Source organism: Rousettus aegyptiacus, unplaced genomic scaffold, assembly GCF_014176215.1.
Source record: "Rousettus aegyptiacus isolate mRouAeg1 unplaced genomic scaffold, mRouAeg1.p scaffold_m13_p_4, whole genome shotgun sequence".
Classification (NCBI taxonomy): Eukaryota; Metazoa; Chordata; class Mammalia; order Chiroptera; family Pteropodidae; genus Rousettus; species Rousettus aegyptiacus.
Window position 1 is genome coordinate 79,308,649 of NW_023416307.1, and position 21,010 is coordinate 79,329,658.

Below are 21,010 nucleotides of genomic sequence, written 5' to 3' on the forward strand. Positions count from 1 at the left end.
TTAGACATTACCAATTATATAATTTTCAGAGTCCAGTGGAGATTATAAATGCAGGACTTTTTCTTCAAAAAGCAGGAAAACGTTGTCACTAAAGGAACCCATATATAGAGTACCAGATGTATCATGGGAATTACTTCATAAATTATATAAATGTCTAACCACTATGCTGTATACCTGAAATTAATATAAAATAATATTGAATGTCAATTATAATTTTTAAAAAGTAAATTAAAAAGAAACTAACCTATAAAGCTTCCTCTTTTTTCATGATCTCTGTCTTGACTTGCTCTGAAGTTTTCTATTTTATGTTTAAAATTAAAAGTTTAAAGCATTTGCATAAATTTTATCATTCATCTTTATAGTGTACAATGCCAGTTTTGAACACAAATATTAAAACATTTAAGTCATATGTAGAATCATCAAAATTATCCAATTATAAATCACGACTCATATATATATATTATTCTTACAAGAACATTGCAAATACACAAAACTAATTTAACTGCTTTTCACTTCTTGATTTGCTCACATTCTACCAATGCTCTTTTTCATGAATAAGGAGAACTGAAAAGAAAAAAGAACTATTGGTGGCCTTTTTTTTCCTTTTCGTTTTATTATTCTCGGAGTAATAGTTGGCTAATGGAAGTAACAAGAATAAAAAAAAGAATAGGATTTCTAGGTCATTTGTGCTTCTTAAAACACAGTTACCTTTCTTCTTTTAAGTAAGTTCTGGTTGATTCACTGAATCTCCATTTCATGGTTATACTATACGTCCATGCTCATGGGGCATTATAAATTGCTACGTGCATTCAAGTAGCAAGAAATGTGGACACACGTATTACATGCAGTCCTCTGTTCACTTACATACTCCATTGTCTCATTGGAGTTCACAAGTTCAAAGACAATATTACTGAGAATTTTAAACAAAGACAGGAGAGCACTGAATCAAGTGTGGGGTCCTTCTCAGTGCTGAGTTTTGTGCAGTTTTGTAGGCTGTGCCGTCATGAAGCCAGCCCTAATTCTGGCTGAGGGATGCAGCTAGACTTATGGGAGCAGCCTTGACAAGATCACCTGGTAAGTTATCTCTTTCAATCCCAGGTACTAGACAATGAATTATTTATGGAGCATAAATGACTAGTCTCCTTACTTCAAGGCAAGCCCACTCTGGTGAGTATTGTTGTCCAGAGACCCCTTGCTTTTTGCTTGGGTCTTCACAAAACTAGACTTTACCTGAAATCATATTCTTGTTGATCTTCCTTTTTCCTCTCCTCCTTTCGTCACCCTCAAGTTTATCCTGAAGAACAAATGAATCTGTTTCTGGCTCTTTTTCTAAGAAACCTAACCTAAGACAGCATTTGTTATACAAATCCAAAATATTAAATCTTTCTTATTTAAAATATGGTAATTAATTTATACAGCCAGAAAAGATTCTCTTATATGTACATTAAATTTGTGGTTTTAGAGATTAAAATGGAACTGCATTTTCCCACTTAGCAGAACAAATATCTACTGGAAATGACAATGCTGTTAGTTCTTAAATGTAGGCACATACTTCGGAATACAAAAAAATTGAGAAGAGGAAGGTGGTTTTGTCATAACTATTAGAACAAGAGCTACTGGGAACAGAATTATAATTCATCAAAAGTTAAGGTTATTATTGGTCTTAAGAAACTACTTTTCTCATGGTGATTAGGCAATCTTTAATGATCCCTCATGGCAGGAATATGATGACAACCAGAGTATAACTTGTCAAATGTACTGGTCAAGAAGCAATAATTTATCTTAAGGTGAGAGAGAGAACACAAGTAAGCTACTTCTGTGTGTATAGGTCATATAAAGATTAAGATGGTCCTTACTCTCTGAAATAAAAAATAAAATACTAGATGAAGGACTATGCCTGCTTTCTCTCAGTAGTCTAATCATTCAGCCATCTAGTTTTGAGAACCTAATAACATCTGCAATTGGCTTTTTCAAAATCTAAGTTAAAGTTTTTTGTTTTGTTTTGTTTTGTTTTATTTTCACTTAGCTGAAACCTTTTACAGAGTGTTTCTAGCTATCTTTCATGTTTGTGTTTTAGAGGAATAAAACAGAAGATCAAATCATGTATCTTCTTCTTTATCCATTCATCCATCAATGGACACTTAGGATGACTCCATGTCTTGGCTACTGTAAATAATGCTGCAATAAACATATGAATTCACATCATTTATAGTAGTGTTTTGGGTTTCTTAGTTTTAAGGGTTTTGTTTTCTTATCCATTCAGCTACCCTATCTTTTGATTGGAGGATTTAATGCATTTTCATTTAAAATAATTGTTGCTAGGTATGTAGTTATTGCCATTGTATTATTCATATTCTTGATCTTTTTTTCTTTCTTCTTCTCATTATTAAAATAGTCCCTCTAACATTTTCTGCAACACTGGCTTGGTGATAATGAGCTCTTTCAGCTTTTTCTTGACTGGAAAGATCTTCATCTGTCCTTCAATTCTAAATGACAGCTTTGCTGCGTAGAGTAATTTTGGTTGTAGATCCTTGCTTTTTTTTTTGCTTGAACAATTCCTGCTAATCTCTTCTGGTCTGCAAAGTTTCTGTTGAGAAATTGGCTGACAGTCTGATAGGAGTTCTCTTATAGGTAATTAACTGCTTTTTTCTTGCTACTTTTAATATTTTCTCTTTGTCTTTAACCTTTGGCATTTTAATTATGATGTGTCTAGGTGTGGGTTTTTGGATTCCTCTTATTTGGGACTCTCTGAGTTTCCTGGTTTTATATGTCTATTTTCTTCACCAGGTTAGGGAAGTTTTCCATCATCATTTCTTAAAATAGATTTTCAATTCCTTGCTTTCTCTCTTCTCTTTCTGATATCCCTATGATGATAGAGTTGGTTCATTTCATGCTGTCCCAGAGGCTCCTTAAACTATCATTTCATGGGGAGGGATTCTTTTTCCTTGTTTTTGTTCTGATTGGGCGTTTTCTGCTGCCTTATCTTCTAAATCTCTGATATGATTTTCTACTTCATTTAATATACTATTAATTCCTCCTAAGGTATTCTTCATTTCGATAATTATAGTCATAATTTCTGACTGGTTCTTTTTTATGTTTTCTATCTCCACTTTTATGTTTTCTATCTCTATGCAAAAGCTCTCACTGAGCTCATCTATTTTTTCATTGAGTTCATTGAGCATCCTTATAACCAGGATTTTAAACTCTGAACCTGAAAGATTGCTTGTCTCTGTTTTGTTTAGTTCTTTTTCTGGAGATTTGGTCCGTTCTTTCATTGTGACATATTTCTTTGTCTTTCCATTTTGCCTGCCTACTTGTGTTTGTTTCTATGTGTTAGGTACGGCTGTTATGCCTCTTGGTCTTAGTAGAGAGGCTTTCTGTAGTAGGTGTCCTGTGGGTCCCAGTATCATAGTCTTTTTTCATCACTTCAACTGGGTACTCTAGTTATACCACTTTTATGGATCGTGTACGATCTCCTGTTGTAGTTGAGCCTTGGTTTCTGTTTGCTCATCAATAAGAGGGATTGATCCTTAGGCTGATTGGTTGTGATTACTGGCCATGATCAGTGGAGGAGCTGTTGTGCAAGGGCTAACACTACAGAGCAGGATTTACTTTAGCAGGGCTCTGGTACCTGCCTTGTCTGCCATTTGGGTGTGACATCCTCAGATGTAACCCTGGGTGGTGCTTTGGCTCAGAAAAAAGCTGGCCACTGAGCATTCAGGCTAGAACCTCCTGTGAAGGGCCCTGCCACAGGTCAAATTCAGCTGCATTTTGTGTCCTGCCTGGGGCCACCTGTCATGAGCCACCAAAAATCTGCAAATGGCTTCCACCCATGCTGGGCTTAGAAGTGTCTCTAGACGCCAAGCCTCAAACTAAGGCTGTCTGCCACTAGTGCCAAACTTGGGGCTGCTCAGCAAGAGACACAGGACACACCAAGGGCAGCTACTACTTTTTTTAGGTTTTTAATGCAAACCCTTGAGAGTTTTTAGAAAAGACTGCAGCATGAATAAAACTTTTTTTTTTTTTTTTTTTTTTTTTTTTTTTTTGGTATGGCAGAGCTACTGGAAGCAGCTTTGGTGGGCCTGTAAGTTGGGAGGGGTGGAGTCCCAGAGAATCACCAGGGTGGGGTGACCAGTATTAGGTATGTTGATGGAAACTCAGATATGGCATCTACCTGGTTCTGCAAGCCAGGCAGGAAAGGGCTTAACAAAGGAACTATGTCCTCTGCCTGCCTTCTGTCTGGGAGAAGGTTTCCCCTCCAGTCCTCGCTCTGAAGCCAGACTACTCATGTTCTCCCCATGTGTCCCTGGTGTTTTTCCAGTTGCTGCCCCAGAGATTAAGATCAGAGCTAGTGAGTTCACGCGGATCCCTTAGGAGGAGAGTGTATGACTCCTGAAACTCTCTCATTCTGCCACAATTTTCACTAGTTTTCACACCCAGAGTTTGTGGGGACTTTTTCTGGCATTAGAACCGTAGACTGAGGACCCCAGTGTGAGCCCTAGACCCATTACTTTTCTGGAGGACCTTATCAACCAAGATATTTCTCCCAATTCACAACCTCCACACTCTGGTGTGGGACTAGACCATTTCACATCTCTTCCCTCTTAACAGTCTCTAGGTGACCACTTCCGTGTGTCCCTAGTTGTAGCACATCTTTTGAGCTATAGACTTCAGGCTATTCCTAATGATGGTTGTTCTATGGTTTAGCTGTAACTCTGACATGATTTTGAGATGAAGTAAGCACATTTACCTACTCTGCCATTTTGACACTTTAAACATTATTTAATTCATTTTACTTTTTATAGTCTTACATTTTCTGTCTTAACTGATAACTTCAGTACTTTTACTTGTATATTGACGTCTTAATCATGTGGATTTTTAATATCATCTTACTTTTTACTTTCTTTTTGTTCTGCTTTTTAAATATTCTCTCTCTTTTCTGATCTTTATTCTTATTTATTATTTATTTATTTATTTACTCACTTATTTTTAGGCTAGGCAACGCTTGGTTGACCTCACAAATTGCAAGGACCTTGTAAGCTGACAAGCAATTTGTGAGGTCACACCTACAGCACCTGGTCTTCCTAGGTGGTCTCCCATGCAAGTTCTAACCAGGCCCAACCCTGCTTACCTTCTGAGATCAGACAGGATCAGGCATGCTCAGGGTGACATGGCCGTAGACATAATCTTTAGTTTTAATTAATTATTTTATAAACTATTTTTAAAACAGTTTTATACATATAGAAAAGTGTAGCAAGAAATATGAAGAATTCCAAATATATCCCATGCACCTCCCCTCATGTCCCCTATTATCAACCTCTACTCCAGAGGGGTATAATTGTTATAACTAATGAATCTACATGAAAGTGTCACTATCTACAAAAGTCAATAGTTTATACTGAGGTTCACTCTCGATGTTACGTATTTTATGGGTTTAGACAAATGTATAATGATATGTATCTACTATTATAATAGCATACAGAATAGTTTCACTGATCTAAAAATCTTGCGTATTTATTTTTGTAAGCTCTGGTAACTACTGATCTTTTACTATCTTTGTAGTTTTACTTTTTCCAGAATGTTATACTTTTGGAATCATACAGTATGTAGCCTGTCATATTAGCTTTGTTTACTTAGTAATAATTTAAATTTCTTCTATGAATTTTCAAAGCTTAATAGTTCCTTTTTCTAACACCAAATAATACATGTTGTCTGGATGTACCACAGTTTATTTATCTATTTACTTACTGAAAGGTATCTTGATTGCTTCCAAGTTTTAGATAGTATGAATAAACGGCTCTCTCTATATATATGGTTGCAGATTTTTGTGTGGACATTTTTATTTCTTTTGGGTAAATAACAAGGAAACTCATGTTGGGTTGTATGGTAAAAGTTTGTTTAGTTTTGTAGGAAACTGCCAAACTGTCTTCCAAAGTGGCTGTGCCATTTCGTATTCCCACAACCTCGAATGAAAGTTTCTATTATTCAACATCCTTGCAGTATTTGGTGTTGTCACTATTTTGAATTTTGCCCCTTCCGATAGGTTTGTAGTGCTGTCTCATTTTTTTTAAATTGCACTTCTCTGATGATATATGATATAGAACATCTTTTCATATGCTTATTAACCATTTGTATATCTTCTTCAGTGAGGTGTATGTTCATGTTTCTGCCCATTTTTTAATTATGTCGTTCATTTTCTTATTATTGAGATTTTTTTTTCTTTCTGTATATTTTAGATAACAGTCCTTTATCAGATATGCCTTTTGCAAATATTTTCTACCAGCCTATGGCTTGTCTTCTTTTTCTCATTCCCCATAACTGTCTTCACAGAGCAGAGATTTTTAATTTTAATAAAGCCCAGCTCATCAGTTATTTGTTTCATGGATCCTGTTTTTGGTGTTGTATTTAAAAAGTTATCAATGTATCCAAAGTAAATAGATTTTATGTTACCTTGTAGGAGTTGTGGTTGGAAAGAGTGTTGTGTTGGTAGAAACTAAATTTCTGTGTATAGATTTTAAGGCACACACACTACTGGAGGTCTTTCAGACAGTGGTGTAGGTGATCAGAAAAAGAATGCTTTTCAGTTAAAACTTTTTTCTAATAGAGGTAGTGGAACCTATGTGCGCTGTGCATATGTTTGGATTTGATTCGAGACCTGGTAATAACATCGTTTTGAATATTTTTCAGTGTTTAAATCAAAGAATCATATAACTGGCAGGCAATATTGTATTTGGAATTGTACAGAAAACTTGTCTCTAAGGAAAATGTAGACAGAAATTTTTTAATATAAAGCAACTTTAATTAGAAAAAGAATCACAGTGTAGGGAATGGAATCATGGTATGGAAAAAATTATGACTCGAGAAAAATATACCTGGTCACCAAAGTTTGAACTGCTTTTTATTAGCTTGGGGAATAAGTTATTTTATTTTATGTGTGTTTCTTATTTCTCTTATGTAACTAAACACACAAACTAGCAATTGTAAAACCTTCCTCATAGTTATTGTGAGTCCTATAGCTCATAGAAAACCAATTTGCTTGCCATATAATAAGGTCTCAATAAAAATTACAGAATTCTTACTTACCTATATTCCACGTGTTAGAAAACCATGGTTTTTGTAATGAATAGAAGTAGCTAGGTGACATCTCTGTCTCTCTGTCTTTTTATCTGTTTTTCTTTTCCATCTGTTATATTTATCTACATCTATAGCAATGTATTTATGTTTTTATTGTGGAAATTTTCTCTTCTATGACAAATATTTATTTTTTCAGAAGGAATGTCAATCTTTTAAAAATACTATCTAACTTTTTTTTTAAATGTAGTCTATAATATATTGTATTTTTTTAAAATGTAGTCTATAATATATTATATTAATTTACTGCTGGGCACTAGTCATAAACTTGACCTTATTTATATATAAATTTCTATTTACTTAAAGCAAAATATAAAGAATTTTTAGGTTTGTGAACCAAATATACCATTGAACATAACCTCAGAGAAATAACAGGTGATCAAATACCTATAATTATTAATATTTTTCAGTTATAAATTCTACTGAACTAATGCCCTACTTGTAGGTTACCTTTTTGATTCATCTACTGAAGTAAAAGTCTTTGTTATTTTAACACAAAATGTTAGACAATTTTTCAAATTCAAAATTTCCTTTTCAAAGGAAAATGATATTGTAATAAAACATCTTTACTCATATGAAAGAATGCAGTTTTGTCATTCCACACTTGTTTTTGATTTCCACACAGTTGGAAATTTATTGAATTATTGAGAGAAGTGGACAAAGGAGAATAAGTAGAATAGAGAAGCTAAATTTTGTGAGTGATAGCAATTTAAGCAATACACAGAAATCAAAAGTACTTGTAGAAAATTATGAAGATTATTTTCTTCTCTACTTAATCATACTTATAAAATAAGGTTTAAGTTATTAAGGTAAGTGAAAAATCATAAATGCAAGTGCCCCAGCAAAGTAATTCTTATAATCAATATCATTCCAAGCAACAATCAATAAGTATCAGTACATTTCATGTACAAAACAGTTCTCTGCAAATTGTAAGAGGGTGTCTCATTTTGAGATTTTTTTTGTTATTTATAATTATTCAACATTATTTTTATATAATAACAATTTTACATATGTAAGCTATTTACTCAATGTATTAAAATTTTTTTACAATTTAAAAATATAAATTTTCAAATGACATTGATGGATATTTATTCATAAATTTGTTCTTAAAACACTTATGTGCCTAATATTGGACTAGGTACCAAAAAGCTCTCAGTTCAGTGTGGAATATAATATATATTCTAAATCCTTATACTCTTGCCACTGATGCATGGTAGGCAGAAAGATTTTTCCTTCCTTTTACTCTGGCCTTAGCTACATGACTCGATTTTTTTTTGTCAACTAGATATTAAGAGGACTCAATATAAATAGAGACTTGAAATGTGCCTACATAATTGTGCTGTGTTGTTGGGCTCCTTACATTTCAATGAGAAGAGCATAATTCATGTCTTCTCCTTTAGTACAGGCCCTGGTATAGACACATGGAGCATACTTAAACCTGAACTATATCCCAAAGCAAGCTGACTAGGTCCAGTAAACCCCAGCCAATACAAGCCAAATACTATCTTTGACTTTGAGATAAAAATGAATGAATGAATAAATAAATAAATAAATAAATAAATAAATACACACACACACACACACACACATATGTATATGTGAGAAAAAAATAGACATTTGTTTTTCTAAGCCACTAAACATTTGAGAGTATTTATTCTACATCATTATTGTGAACAGGGATTACATTTAGTTTAAGTATTGAAATTTTTTTTATAAAGGAAAAATCTTAATGTTTATTGAAGATTCTCAGCTGAAGAAAATGTTGCCCCCAAGGGGACATTTGGCAATGCCTGGAGACATTTTTTATTGTCACAAATCTGGAGGTGCTACTGGTATCTCATCTAGAATATCAATAGTGCCCAGAAGGTTTACTCTTGATTTATACATTTAGATTAGGTATTGAACAAAATCAAATATACAAGCAAAACATTTAGTTTAAGTGAATGGATCTGAATCACTAGCCAAATATTCACCATAAACCTCAACAATGTAGCCACCAAGTCATCACATATCAATCCTCCATTCTTACTGCTTCTTTTTGAGTCCTGTTCTTTCACTTAGAATATTGTGCCTTGGGGCGTTTTTTTCCTTATTCCAATATTGCTTGTGTTTTCGATCTACCCTATATCCTGTTAGCAGTCCAATATTTGGTAAAGTTCTATTTTGATCATATTACACAGAGAATTCATATAGGTGATTTTTATGATTTTCAAAGCCTTTCATATTTTGACTAGACCTGACTATAGATTTGTTACTTCAAGAAAAACACACCTACCATCTAACACATATACTAACTTTGATTGTGTATAGTAGTTCTTTTCATGGAATATTTACTCATTTATTTTCACGTTGAATCTATTTTTTAATGTTTGGTTAAGTCAAAACATTGATGCAAATCAGTTTATTTCCTTCAAAGGGAAGGCTTTAAGGCATATGTGAATGTGCATTGTAAGTATATAAGAATGTTTGAAATGTGTGTGTGTGTGTGTGTGTGTGTGTGTGTGTGTGTGTGTATTTGAGTATTGGACTTGGTCTTAGGCCTACACTAAAATGTCCTTATGCAGTCCTAGGACCGCACCAAAGTGTCTGACATATCTAATTTATTATCTGTTTCTCTTTGATTTTGACATACATGAAAAAGAAAAATCTGGTAGTTAACCATTAAAATTATAAGTTTGGATTAATGGGAAAAAATATATGGACATGGTATAACGATGTGTGTATAAAGATTAAACAAAGCACTTCACACAATCAAATTTTGAAATAATTACAATGGTCTGAGCCTGTTTGACTGAATACAAATATAAAACTAAGTAAAATCACAATGTGTTCTTTGAGAAGTAGTCTTTATATTTGTATTTGAGTCATATTTTGCTCTATCATAGCACTTATAAGTACATTATTTTTGTCTTTTTACTCGTCTCTTTCTCCATGTGTGTGATAACCTGTAGAAAACCTAATGTGTATATCTGTGTGCATCTATTCTGAATATTTATATTCATAATATAGCCGAAAGCCTGGACAACCGCCAGTGCACAAATATGTTGCTAAATAAATAGATGAACTCATGTTATAGCTATAAACTTAGAGTCTATGTTTTTAAAAATGTATTTTAATAAAGATGGTAAAGAGTCAGTATGTTAAAGTAATGCATATAATTAATCAACAAGAATTTCATTAACCATTTACTTGAAAATACTCAGTAAAGATTCCTATTTACCAGTTTGATACAGAGTATGATGGGATGTTTGAAATGATTGAATGTGTACTTAGGCATTTCTTGCTTGGGACAATTGGAGTTCTTTGTAGGTTACTATTTTATAACCAATTCTAATTATTTTCAATTAAGAATCATAATGAAGAATTATTGTTCATCATTGGGATTTTTTTGGTAAAAAATGCAGATCAAGGTATCCTTTTAATTTGAAAATTTTTCAAATACATATCAATTACGTTATTTTGGAGAGGAACTTCTGCTAAATATATAAAATAATACTGTTACTATTAGAATTTCTTAATCTTTAAAATATATTAGAGTCAAGAAATATCAATAAAATTCAACTGTGAAATATCTTGAAATAATATTTCTAAGTAATAGTATGTGAACTGATTGTGAATCTGATGGTATGGCAGAATTAGATGAATTAGTAAAAGTTGTCTTTAGATAATAAAAGTAGAATATTCTTTAATTTGGATAATTTGATTAAAAATAAATGAAGGGCAATAGAAAATGCTTTCATACACAAAAAGTAGAATGTAATTTCCACTAAATTATAATATGAGCATAAAATCAAATGGAATATGTGAAATGCTAAAACATATATTAAGTTTTTTATTTGATCCCCACAATTATCAATAACTCTTCGAAATATTTTGCTTTTGGAAATAGAATTAAATTCTCAGTCTCTAATATGTATCATCCTACTTTAATTCTTATTGAATATTAAAATATTATATAAATTTCTAACATTTCATGCTGAGAAGCACAATTTTTTATTTTGTGATACCCAGATCATTTAGATAATGTGAAGATTTTTCCATTAATTAATCCATTCAATTAAATAGATTTTTAAAAAGTTATTTTAATATAAAATCAATATGTGACCCTACATGTAACTTACACATTCAATTTGAATATATATTTTAGGGAGATACCTTTTATCTTTAAAAAAATAATTATTTTCTGGGCTAATAAACTTTTAGATTAAATTGCATCAGACATTTTATTGATAAAGTTTAGATATTGGTTTATTGTACCCCAGCAAAAAAAGAATGAGCATATGCAAGCTTATGGATATTTCCAGAAAAATTGAATGTTTCTGAAACCTAAGAAAATTCTTAGCAAAACTCAGATGGCCAATAGGACACAGGGACCAAGAAGAATTGAGCAACTACTAAAAATGTTGTGAATTAAAAATTAAGCTAAACTGAGTCTCAAATTATTTGTTAACATAAAACTGCAATATATCTTCATATGTCTTATTATTCATTATAATATAATGATTCCTTTGAATTCAAACCAGCTGGCTGAAATGTTTCTTCAATTCTATTATAGAAGTCAGTGGCAAAAAAGAATTTGTAATAAAATCTACATGTTTGGAATGTATCACCTCTATGCTTTTCCTACATAAGTATATTCAAGAAAATGGAATTTAAAGAGATCTGTTGGGCAAAGAGTAGCTACCCTACTGCTCCCCAACTGCACTGGCATAAGTTTCAGAAGAGTCTAAGAATAACAGAACTAAATGCCCTACTTTTAAGAGGGGACCCTTAATACAGGACATACATTTACAAAATTGCTTCCATTACCTACAAATACCATAAAGAAACATGACAATGCCGTATAAGTACAAAATTACATCACCAGAAGTTAAAGGAAGAGTGCATTTCTATCCAACTTTAACTAATAAGAATGAGTAAGCAGGAAAAATGTTACAGAGAATAAAATACCAACAAAGTCTCCAAAAATGACATGAGGAAAATAAAAGGTCATCATTTGAAATTCTCTGAGAGAGCAGTAGAATAAATCAGGGGAATCAAGCATTATATGGTCACTTTTATCATTTTATGCTTCTTTACACTTTTTTTTAATTGACCATTTTTATTTACTGTAGAACATCAGGAAATTCTGACACACAGTGAAGTATTCTGCTTCTTAGAAGAGTGAAGGATACACTTCTCTTAAAAATAAATAGAAATGAAAATAAAGATTCTTGTTAGGCTGTTAATTTAAAAAAAAATTAAAATATTTTGAATAGGTAATTCTTTTAATTTAGAATCATTAAAACTTAACCAGTAGATTACAACCCTGCTGAAAAAGTGGCTGCTAGACATTTATTTCTTGACAGTCTGATCTAAATGTTAGCATGAGAACATGAGCCAGTGCATAGAGTCAGAAAGGGTTTAAATAACTAACATATATTCTATTGAACAAATATACCTGTGGTGACATTTGTAAGTACAATATCTTCAGCCTAAGAGACTTCCAGCTAAGGAAATAATACATGTAGGCTACAACTGAACAATAGTATACAAGTTATACTGTATGTTTAATTTTTAAGCACTTTAATCTTTGTGTACCTTTTCACTTCACATCAGCAGAATTTTACAAAATATTATGGATTTGGAATTTTGGATTACAGATTTGTGTTTTAATTAAGAAAAAGTAAAAAAAAAATCATTGGACTTAAAATATTTCAGTGAAACTCTTATGTCTACAATGTTACTATAAGAGGAAAGATAACTTATGATACGGAGGATAAATCCAGGTGGGAATGAACTCTTTTGGTTCTTTGAGTTATTAGGTCAGTAGATAGCCTAATGAGGATTTATATCTAATCAATTAATATTATTAATTGGTCTTATTAATATGTAGCTTTTTTCCTTCTGAAATCTTTCTTAAATGTCCGTTGTGTATATTACATTTTGTCAGGAGCCATGCCATTCTGCTTGCTTTACTGAGAGCTGACCCACCCCGATGACATCTCCTGAGGTTGTTACCAGTTGTGTTTTCACGGTTTCTTTTTGTATTTACTTCAGTCTTCTAGGTCAGAGTGATTTATGCATAGTGTTGTTTCTCCTCTTGCTCCTGCTGTCAACTTTTGCCTTAATGGCATGCTTATGAGGATGGATGCTATTATTAGCTTCACTTGCTTACATAGTATGGAACCATTATAATCTCAATTGAAGAAGGGGAACAGAATGATTCAATTATAATGGCTTTAGTGGAAGAAGCTCATGCATCATACTGTTTCTTTATATCTTTTTATTTATTTTTTTAACATTTGACTTCTAAAACTTTTTTTTAAACCGAACTATGAAAAAAATTAATGAAAGTTCCTTTTTGCAATTCTCAGTGATTTTCAAGTGTGCAGTTCTTACATGGATATACTTGCCATACAAGGAATATTAGAGTTTCTACATTTAGGTCAGGGTCTTAACCAAAATTCCCAACATTACATCCATGATTATTTACATTACTAACATAAAATATTATATTATATTTTAATATAAAGAAGATACTTTAAAAATATGAGCTCTTCATTATAATAAAAAATTACAGCAAAATTTCCTTTGAGTTCTCTTTTGAACAAAAGTATGTTTTTTCAATAAAAAATTGTTTATTGTTTCTTAACACAAATATTTAGATGTATATCACTTTGGTCTTTTTATTATCTTGAGATTATCTTGAAATAGTCTAAGCAGATATTTCTAAAAGTATTTATAAATTTGAGTTTCTTCTCTAATTTTGAAATGAGTCCAGATTCAACTGTAAGTAGAAAGGTTTCTATCCTACATTTTCAGCTTGTCAAAGACTTAACATTTTTTACTGCTATCACACAGGACTCTTGGCCAGAGACTTTTAAAAAATTTTAATTGCACTAATATATTTCCACAAAGATGTGAATTCAGTGACAATAATTTTGTAACAATCAAATTGTCACTACATTTGTCTACCGATGAGTTTATATTACCGTTAATACCTTTCTACCATAACTTCTGGGTATGAGTCTGCTTAGTGGCATAAAATAATTACAGTAATTACCATAGGAAGATGTCATTTCCTCTACTTTCCACAATTGCCCTATTTCAATATATGTAAGCTCACTTAGTGTATCTAATTTTAAGAGTCTGAGGACACACTCTGAGCACTCCTTGAGTGATGCATGGCTCTTTCTTGTGCTATAAAAAGGCTCCAAATAGCAAAGGCTAAATTGTTTTGCATGAATATTCAGTTTCTGCTCATAACAAATTTTCACTCCCAGAAACTTGTAGTAATTCAGTATAAATTAACTAGACAAAAAAGGACACACTTAACTTTGTAGTAATATAATTTTTGATCACTTTTCGTGTGGACTTTCTAAACAAATACATAAGGTTAATGAAATGATGTCATAAATAGAACCATAATCTTCTCAGGAGATATTATAATTAATAATCCCTTTGATGACTAACTCAAGAATCCAAATTCTGAATGTTAATTCACAGGTTGAGATCATGACATTGACTATTACCTATTTCACAGAAGCTCATTACCCTGCATGTCTTAGAAGTCAATCAACTGCCTTGTTGACTATACACAAAATTAAACCGATCAATAATTCTTAATGGTAATAGTTCTCTTGAAGATTGCCTAAGAGATATTTTCCAAGGGACTGGCTGAACAAAATAAAATTTCTTTAAAAGGTTTATTTTTATTTGCAATCTTATATAACATTGCTAGTGAAAAACATTTGGATCTAGGTGATACAGTATTATATGTTCTTGGCAAGAGTAAGTAATCAGTATTATCTTTTATTATTACTATTACTAATAGTTTAGTATTATCAGAAAGAGACCATCTGAAAGAAGATTTGAACTTAAAAATACCAATAACATACTATTTGGGTAAATTTTAAACTTGGATGAGAAGGTAATTTAATTTTATGTCTTGGCTGACAGTTCCTTTCAGATGTTTCAGGACAGAGAAAGGAGGTGCATCTAAAAACGATTCATGCTTTTAAGTACATACATTATGCAACACATAATAATGTTAATATATCTTATTATTTTAATTTAAACTATAAGTTAAAATAAAAACCATAATGTCTGCCTAAGTGAGATTTAGGATGTGGTCGTAATGCAAAATGAGAAGAAATTTCAGGTGTTATCCTGCTCATCTTTGTAACTCTCTCCTGACTCAGTTCTGACTTTCACTTCTATGGGGAAATATCCAGTTCTCAATGCTAGGTTGAGTGGGAGGTATAAATTTGTGTTCTACTTAAGAAATAGTGCCTAATGAAGCAACTCTGAGGATTCAGAAGACACAGAATAATGAATAAGTAGATATATAAGAGCATCTGTTTTGGCAAAAATGAGATATTTTGATTAGGATTCTTTCTCTAGTTCCTTCAATTGTATTATGTAGGTTGCTGCCTACTGTGTACCCTCAAAGGCCCACTCAGGTTAAATTAGTTTCATTTTTACTCTTTTGTGCTTTTGAGTTTTCAAAGCCCCTTCATATGTAATTTTCATAGTGTAAGGAGTACAATAAAATGTCTACCCTTCGTTTGCACATGCTGTATATAAACTATATCTTGAAATTTAATTTTCAAAATTTGTATAACTTTTAATCCTACATCTGTTGTGGAAATCTGTCACAATACAAGATTTAGAAAACTTTTCATGGACTGTTTTAACACAATAAATTTTTATTTTCAAAATATTTTTATCCCTCATGAGATGGCATATACGTGGATAGCTTAAAAGGATGTTAGTGCTGTAGGTGCAATATCCAATAACTAATGCCTTGGTATGATATTATAGTTATTCTGTAAAAGAGATCTGAGAGAGTGATAGGAGAAAATTGAAGTATAGCACTACCTGAAAAGAAGCTAGATTTTTTTTTAGTTTATCTTTCAATTGAGATGCTAAATAATTCAGATCACAATTAAGAGAACACTGAACTATAAGTTTACCACAGTTAGATATTGGGTGTGGTGAACTCAATTTGCTGACAGGAAGGTGTAAGATATTCTATTCTGATGCTAAAGAAAATCAGATCTAGTATTCTTTTCATTTCTTGTAAATCAATGAAATGATATATATAACTTATTAAATGATATATTTCATATAAGACTATTATCGTTTCTTCTACCTACATGTTTTCTCCTTTGTACTTGAATCTAAATAGTAGAAGCAGCAGGAGTCTCAGGAAACTGTAGTCAAGGATGTACTTTGAGAAAATCGATGTACTGCTTTGACTGGTCAGGTCAATCAAAACAGCTTGTGCATACTGAAACAGTCTAAAATAATTGTAGAGAGACTGGTGGTCTGGAGAGCATGATTGCAAAAACACAGTGTAACTGTAGTTAATTTTGGATTACTTTAAAGGGGAGAAAAGAGAAGTTTGCATCACAGTTTTAACCCTCAATCAGGAATTAATAATATATTGCATTTTAGCCAGTAACTGAACTCTTGAGTCATTTGACATATTACAATCCACTATATTGCTCTTCAGTTTACACTCAGACTCTAAAGTTTTTTATATTTAATTTTGTTTTTCTTCATTTAAAAGCTGTGTTTCTTATATCTATTTAATTCAATGGAAGTCTTGTCAGTGGGAGGTAGCAATTAAATCATCACTAGTTAATCTTCATTCAATTCCAACATATTGATAGTTCAACCTAGATCTGATAAACCTCCATTGTGATAATTAAATATCCAAACAATTGTGTGAATTGTATCAAATTCAAATTTATTATCATTAGATGCCTAACTCTTTACAATCTTCTTAATTTGTCTTTTCACAACTGACAACTATTTGGTCTCTAAGTTACAAGATGTTTTAAAAATTAATTTAATTTTTTTAGAGGAAGAAGACAGCTTAATTTTTTGAGCTCCAATGTTACATTTAGAAGCAAGAGCAAGACCAAATTAAACCTAAATTTTACATTATACATATCACTAAAGAAAAAATTTCTAAATATTTTTGGGTAAAGCTTGGATGTTCCATTCATGTTAGTTAGATTCATTGCTACTAATAATGAGATGATAAAATGGCATGTGGTGTTCATTCCAAACAGTGGTGACATGACACAGCTCTTTCAAAGACCCCTTTGTTTTCTGCAAGAAAAGGATTTGCAGTCAATTTTGTAAATGGGGAAGGACAACCACCACTGATTTTTCTCGTCTCATTCTCTTTAAATACCAAAATCTACTTGATTACAGAGCAAGGTATATTCTACTATCAAATCAGGAATAAGCAAATTAGAATGAGCACACCTGAGGAGAATAAATTACTGTTTTTAGATTTTCTCTGTTGAGGTCCCTCGTTTGAACTCCTTGAAATACTGAATATATATAAAATGGGCTAAAATCATGCCGATCAGGAGCTAATTGCTAACAAACTGCTAAACCAACCATATGAACTGGACAGTTAGTCTTTATTCTTTGTATTTTAGCTGAAATGAGAGACCCAAATTATTGATAAATATAGGAATCACACAATGTGGAAGAGAACATGATATACCTTTACCAAATCAATACATGTTACTTCTGGACAGAGAAACCACGTTTTTTACAACTGCATACATAGAACTACAGGAAAAATTCTGATTGATTGATGTAATATGGGCAGAAGTGATCTTCATTTTATCTTTCATCACTTTTTAGATGTCTGAAGGAAAAAACTCTAGTGAAGGACTCTGAGATCTTTGGATGATGAACCCCTTGGAGTCTAATTCCTGATTCACTTTATACCTGAATACCCAGATAGTTTATTGTACGTTTTTTTATGACTATTACCAGAAACACAGATATACTCCATCCAATATCTTTTTCCTTATAAGTAGTCTATAGTTAAGAAATTTAATTAATCAAAAAACAAAGACACCTCTATATGCACTTACATAAAACAGAGAACTGATATGTGCTTATGTAAACTTTGAAATTCTAGAACAACTGAAATATTAGATTTTCAGTTATTGTACCACAACCACAGATAAAGAGATATATAATATTGTTCTTCATGTTATTTACATATGACTTAATGTTGGAAGTTGTTTGGGGATAGAACATTCAGAACTCACAAACCTCTCACTTCACCAACGTGCTTAATGCTCTATCAGATGCCTGATTTTTGTTCTGCTTTGAGTCTCACATCCAGACCAGCCACAGAACTATAATTAGGGAGGGACAACTGGTACTCTGTCCCAGTTCAGCCACATTTAGACAGTGCAAACATGAAAATAATAATTCTAAAGAGTTAACACCTACTTAGCAAGAATGATTATCTAAAATAGAAGTTACCAGATGGCACACATGGTTAATAACATCCATCTGTGAGGCACATCATGAATAACAGAGTTGATTTCAGGGCACATTTAGTGCTGCTTACACCAAATATTAAAATAGATTGTTATACCTCTGTTGAGATATATTTCTCTCAAGTAATACACACTTGTTTCTAAAGCCTAACCATAGCTGAATAAGTGTTTATGTTCTTGAAGGAGGGAGTAACAAAATATTCTAAGATTTGTGGGAACAAAGAAAATATCTTTTCACAAATCCTGTTGGCTTTTTCTTGTTTCCTTCCTAGTAAATAATGACAAATAATTTCCAATAAATAATTTTTTAAACCAAATACACCTAGATGAGTAGAAAGATGAAACAGGCATAAAGATACAGGCATACATCAGAGATATTGCAGGTTCAATTTCAAAACACCACGATATAGTATCGCAAGAAAGTGAGTCAATCTTTTTGCTAATGGAGGGTAATGTCTTCAATTTACAAAATATGCAACATTTGTGAAATATAATAATATTACCTACCCATGAGGGTAGCTGGGAAATATAACTGCTATTTTTAAGGCATTTAGAATAGATTTTTGAGTCTAATAAATATCATGTAGGTTTGACTAATTTAATATCTGTGATTATTTCTACTTATATTTAAATAGAGTAGGTGGCTAGTGTGAACTTTGTAATATTTTCTCACACTGTGGAATAAGAATTAATGCTAACTTTTAAATGCATTTTATAATATAATATAATATAATATAATATAATATTTTTCTCATTTAACTAACCTAGTACAAAATATACTTTGAGCCAGTATTTAAATGAGCTTGGAGATTATGAAATCTAAAAGCATATTTATAAAAGAGATACTTATCTCCTTTATCCTGCTGATGATCTAAGTCACATCCTCTGTAACTAGAGCCCATTTGAAATTTTTTTCTGTTATAAAATTCACCAGAAGTGATGAAAGGGGAAGGGTGCCAGAGGCCTCCTTCAGGTTTCCAGGACATCTTGAACTTGTGATAAATCCAGAAATATCAACATTGCCAGTTTTCAACAAAAGAGTATCACTATTGCTATAACAATAGTTATGCAATTGAATGCACATGCAGGTCGGTAACTTTTTAAAAGTTCAGAAGGCTTAGACATATACCCTGAGTCAGATCCAAAAAAAAAAAAATTATTTTAAAAAAGCAATTAAAACAAGCCATAAAGTATTCATCATAGCTAAAAAAATTAAAAATATTTACTAGGGCATATATATTACTAGACATATATAATGTTTCAGGATAACATCTTTTTTTAGTTGAAATAATATTTTGGAAATCCTTTTGAAAACATATTGCTATTTGCTTATTAATACATTAAAGTCATCACTTTGATTTTACATGAAATTTGAAATTTTTGTTTTCAATGAAGGCCTAATTCTAAAGTATAAAGAGAAAAAAATAGTCTCTCTATTTTAAAACAAATATGAGTAATATAGGTCACTGTTCATTTTGTGATTCTAGGAGTGATTTCTATTTTTTTCTCTTAAATATGAGATTTACATTTGAACAACTATATAATAGAATGTTCTGAGTTAATCTAAGTTACTTATTACATAAAAAGAAAATACTGAACTTTACGTATAATAAATGTAAATATATCTGGGAGTGATAATTTGGTCAAAATTTTTCTGTAGCTTCCTCTACTTTCACTTTTCTCTTTCTTTATCTAATTTTGTCCTACTTTGTTGTTCTTCCATAAAAGATATATAACTTGAACATATTCAATACAAATATTTGGTGGCATATGTGCTACTGTGACTTCAGCATAGGTGAATGAAAATTTACCAAAATGTTGTTCCCAGATGTCTGCAAAAGATATTTGTAATCGCCCCATTAGAGAAGGCTATAAAAAGACAGAGGAGCATGTACACACTAAGAGGGGATTAAATATAACTGATTTCATATAAGCAAGTAGGGATACTGTATTTCCCTTAATATTGAGTGGGGTGAAGGGAGAAGTAAGACAACAATCCAAAGTATTCATTTAATCTAAAAGAAGCTCTTTAATATGGGATGTACATTAATGTGTAATCACATTTAAGGTAGGACAAACATTTGTTTCTTTTATTTAGTGACTTTGTTAGTGACTAAGTTAGGATAGTACAGGTTATAAACGACTCCAAAATCTCTCAGCTAATACGATGAAAGTTTAACTCTCACTTATGCATGGTCTTCTTTTCCTTTTGGTGAAATTCTAGGGCATGGTTTTCATGATGAATAAGAAAGAAAAAAAGCAGTGTGTGGAGTTAAGCACCAGCTTTGAAACTTCTGTTCCAATGTAATACATACCACTGTTTTCCTTGTATAAGCTACACCAAAAGATTTTTCTTATTTTATTAACAGTTTAAACAAAGATTCCTTTGTAGAAATCTAAATCAACCTGTGTGTGTATGTATAATTTGCCTCTGTTTGTATATATAAATTATATATAATTATATATACTGTAAATTAAAACACATATATTATCTAGATTTTATACATATATATGTAATTTTCCATGAGGATTTATTCATTTTGTATCTCTAAACTGGGAATAAAAATGTGTTC

General features: G+C 31.7%; 1 pseudogene; it reads right to left on the reverse strand.

Moving 5' to 3' along the window:
* Positions 1–5,063: 5,063 nt before the first annotated feature.
* Positions 5,064–5,182, reverse strand: LOC118602547 (annotated as a pseudogene).
* Between the last annotated feature and the right edge of the window lie 15,828 nt (positions 5,183–21,010).